Below are 4,686 nucleotides of genomic sequence, written 5' to 3'. Positions count from 1 at the left end.
TCCAATTAATTCGCATCCTACTAGGATTACGATTCCTTTTCCATAACTCTATAAATAAAGGCCTAGGGGTCATAATTTAGACACAAGTTTTAAAAGTATTCAAAAGTGAGTTTTTGAGAGAAAATTCAAACACCCATCTTGCCCCAAAAGTGCCGAATTTTCTGAATACCTTAAGGGCGATTCTAGTTGGTCAATCTTAAGGCGGATCCGGACGTGCTGTGGACTATCTACGGAGGGACGACACTTGGAGTCCTAAAAGACTTGTTCTTGTTCGGTTCGGGCGCAGCTAGGGAGGGCACGCAACAAAGAGTATGCATCTAATTATGCTATATGATTATGTGTAAATAATATGTTTCCTGGGTTAATGGTTGTTTCCGCATGATCTATGTAAATGTCATATGTATCATAACCTAACAAGCTCCACATCGATGCACGATTTATATGATTTTAATATCAGTTCATATACTCCCTACTAAATAAAATCAATCTACTTTACTAAGTATTAATGAACATGAATATATTAATAGATAAATAAAAGTATAATATGGATTTTGAAATTTTATTTAACATTCACTACCTCAAAATCAACCAAAAGAATCACTAACTTCTTTGGTAAAATAAGAGGTTTCTTAATAAAAGAAACCTATTATCTTAGAAAAGTGGTTTCTTTAATTGAAATATAAGAGACCTCCTTGTAATAAAAATGGTCACTTTTTATGCTTTAAATATTCTATTTAATACAAGGAACCGTTTTCCTATAGAGGAGGTTTCTTTGTTTCTGACAAAAAAAAATAAACAATTTTAAAAATTGAAAAAATAGATAAAGAATCTCTTTCTCTAAACCTTTTGTTTAAAAAAAAAAAAGTGAAAAGATTTTTTTTTTCAAAAACCCTAACCCGGCCACCGTCCCCCGCACACTTCATTTCTCCAGTTCCTCAACATTTCCTAAATACCTATTTCTCTCTTGGTAAAATTCTTCTTGAATTTCGCTGGTATGTTTCCCCATATGAATCTCGTTGATAAAATTTTCTCATCATATGAATTTCGCTCAAGATTTGTTTGTGGAGTATCAATTGCAATGTCAATAATCGTTTGCACTTTGAATTGATCTCGAGCAAATTTGGTAGGTAATTTTTTCTTAAAATTTTGCTGGTAGTTTCATTTTTATTTTTTGATTTGAATTGCTCTCAATTTTCTATTATGATCTCAAATTTCTATCTTATATTTCTAGCAAATGGTATTTGGTGCTGATTAAAACGCAATCTTCGATCCCTAAAAACATTCAATCCCTAAAAGTTCTTTCAAATGTAGCTTGTATGAGGTAAGATCTCAGGTTCTTTCTGTCTAATCACTGTTCTATTGTTGCTAAAAATGCTAATAATAGGAAGCCCAAATCTTTATTTGCTGCTAAAACCCCAAATCTGCGCCTACTGTGAAGCATTTAAGGGGTAAATTGATTGAAAATGGTGGAAATTTGGTGAAAAAATGTAATAGTTTGCGAAAACCAGAAAAACCTATTTCTAGAAGTGCTTGTAGCTTGAAGAAAATCCTACTCCTTGTTTGTATTCTTGGAAATCTGGGGGGCGTGGGTCTGATTTAGGTGGAAAGGAACCAAATTTGGTTCCTCCATAGATACAAGGAGGTTCAACATAAGTGGTCAAAGCGACACCCACTACTAGTTATGTTGCTGGTCATGTTCTTTCTGCTGTTAGAGATAAGAGGAAATGTAGACCTGGAGGATTGCATGCTATTGGGGATAATGACTTGTTTGGGTCTAGTAAAACTAAGGTGTTTCGGGGTGAGTTTTTCAGTTTGGATTCTTTTGATTTTTCAATTTGAATTGTTTTAGAAGTGGAGTATTTAACATATCACATGCTAATAGAGGTGGATATCACGTTCATGCTTTTTAACCCCTCGTATTTTCTTCCCTTAAATTTTGTAGCCTATGCAAAGGGGGAGTATTCTTCATGGTTCGCAATTTCAATAAGCAAATGCAAGCACTTGATTAATCAGCACAGTTGTAAGCAATGTAGATGATGGATTTTGGCTCACTGTTGAGAGTAAATGGTTCTGTTCTGTATGGGCAACACATCAGGTAAAAAACTGAAAGTTTCTTTTCTTGGTTTTTCTTCATTTGCCTTGTTGTTAGTTTTGTTACTGTTTTGCCTTGTTGTTGATCCAAGGATTTTTATTTGTCTTATTGTTACTACAATTACAGTTTCTTAGAATCTTAGTGCCGAATACAAATGTATAATCCTCTATCGTTGTTACACCCTATTCTTTTCAATGAATTATGCACAGCTGATGAAACCAACAGCTAGAAAGTAATTTCCTTTCCATCCATTTTCTTCTTACTAAACAAGTCTTAGAAGTCTGAGAATACAGTGAGAATTGACTATGTTTAAAGACTGCTCTTTTACTCAAGATCTTTGAATTAATCACTTTCATTATAGTCAATGTAATTGTTTAATTTGTTGATGTCTTGATGAATCTGGGATGGAGAATTATACAAATACTGTTTCTGCACTGTTGTTAATTTAAATCATGGGTTGTCAGTGAAATTTCGATTGGTAATTATTTGACAACAAAAATGTGAAGGGGCGTTTTCACTACTTTCCTGCGTTTTCAGGTGTCTTAGCTGTTTGTATCTTTGATTGATAAAGTAGTTAGTTACATTTGTATCATTTAACAGTCCAAATTGCTAGCTCCCGTTCATAGTTTTGCCGAATTTATATTTTGATGCGTTTTGTCTTCTCATTTCTTATTCCCATTAAAACCACCTACTGATCCTGTGGGAAATTTACCTAATACTGGCCTATTGTTGGTTAAAGTTTGCAATAAATTGTACTTTATGTGGAAGCTATGGGTACTTTATGCCTGAGTGTTTTTTTTCTTTGTCATTGATTCGAAAAGTTAACCTGAAGTTTTGACAAAAAGGCAATGTGTAGTGATTTTTGGCTTCCAGTGATTTATTTAAGCTGATGCCTTTTGGGATTAGTAGACGCAAGAAAGTTGCTCTGTAAAAAATGTCAAGCAAAAGAGTGATGTGATGTGATCTGTCTATTTACTTGTTTGTCCTGTATCTTTTTTTTGGATTTTGAAAAACTACTTGTGTCATGTTGTCAAAGAAAATGTATGATTTGAATTTAATTTAGTCGAACTAAACTAAATTTAATCAAATGAAACAAAGGTTGGTTTAATTAAATTGAAACAGAAAATTTAGGGAAGAATTTATAACTAAAACTCTAGTTGAACACAGATGAAAGGCACATTATTTATGGGACTTTCCCCTTGCTGCTTCTAACCAATCAAGTACAATTGTGAAATTACCATTTTTCTGATAATAAATTGTGATGCCAATGTCAGCAGTTGCTCACCTTGATATCTTGTGCCTACTATATTTATGTGTTCAGTCACTGGATATTCATCCCATGAGGCGTTAGTTTACTATTTTTGCATCCTTGTTTGTTTGCTGAGGTTTGTTGTAGTTGTTTTTGTTAATTCTTGGTTGTTGTTTATTTTTGTGGTTGGTTTGTTTCTTTGGCTATTTGTTGTTTTGGCTGTTTGTTGTGTGCCTGCTATGTCATGCTTGTATAAACTACGACTATTATAAATACATGTCCTAGAACTACACCAATGAACACTACACTAATGCAAATTTCTGATGTTTTATAGTACTACAGTGGAGTACCTACTACTTATTCTCAAGTGAAGATTGATGAGTTAAGGGATTTATTGGTTACCCATGTGTCCGAGCATAAGGAACTAAATGAAGAGTCCAAAGATGGTATGGATTATGAAGACACTGATGTGACATACAGGATTTATGACTTTATTTTTATTTTAGAATTTTGTATTTCTTTACAGAGAAGATTATAGGACAAAATATTAATTACCTTTAGGTGTAAACATTTTTTGTAATATTTTTTTGGGATTAATTAAAAGGTTTGGATTATTTTGGTATTATAAGTATGTTATACTTTTGTAAAAAAAAAATAGTACTATCAAGTGGCAAAACATAGCTACAGGCCTCGAACCGAAATATAGGGTCGTACGCATAATAAGAAATAGACGTACAGTACAATTCAACGCAAAAAAAAAAAAAAGGAAAAGAAAAATTAGCTTAAGAAACCTCTTTTCCAGAAAAAGTGGTCTTTTTAGGTATATTGATTATTTACGTCCAACACAATATAAGAGACCTCTTTTCAGCAAAGTTGGTTTTTTAAATAAAAATAAAGAGACCTCTTTTCGATCGAGGTGGTCTTTTTGATTTTATAAAGAAACCACTTTTCTGGAATAAGTCGTTGCTTATATAGGTTAATTAAATAATACATTTAATATATAAATAACCACCATTCTAGGACAGGTGGTTTCTTATTTTTAACAAAGAAACCACCAAAAAATGTGATTCTGAGACATGTGATTCTGAGACCACCTCTCATGAGGTCTCTTATGTGATTTTTAGGTGGTTTCTTTTGGGGTTTTTGAGGTAGTGATTCCTATTTTCTTCTTTTTTGAATGTCCAACAACAAAACAATACAACTTTCCCCTACGCTATTTAATTAACTGAATTATTTTTCAAAAACGAAGATTCAAATATTCTTAAAGACATGGGTAAGTCATATCCTGACCCGTTCTATGTCATTTTTTATATACTAATTGATGTTATACAACAAAAAGTTGCAA

At 32.6% G+C, this 4,686-nt stretch overlaps 1 long non-coding RNA gene across 2 annotated transcripts; it reads left to right on the top strand.

The window, feature by feature from the left end:
• The first annotated feature begins 816 nt into the window (after positions 1-816).
• On the top strand, positions 817-3,969 carry LOC130461957 (uncharacterized). 2 transcript variants are annotated; one of them, XR_008922028.1, is made up of 3 exons: positions 868-1,123; positions 1,943-2,095; positions 3,676-3,969. It is a non-coding gene; the product is annotated as an uncharacterized lncRNA (long non-coding RNA). The 2 variants fall into 2 exon arrangements; XR_008922027.1 differs by having other exon boundaries at positions 817-2,095.
• The last annotated feature ends 717 nt before the right edge of the window (positions 3,970-4,686 follow it).

This window comes from Spinacia oleracea, chromosome 5 (genome assembly GCF_020520425.1).
Source record: "Spinacia oleracea cultivar Varoflay chromosome 5, BTI_SOV_V1, whole genome shotgun sequence".
In the NCBI taxonomy this organism is placed as follows: Eukaryota; Viridiplantae; Streptophyta; class Magnoliopsida; order Caryophyllales; family Amaranthaceae; genus Spinacia; species Spinacia oleracea.
The sequence above is the reverse complement of the archived record's forward strand: the minus strand, read 5'-3'. Positions and strand labels throughout refer to the sequence as shown.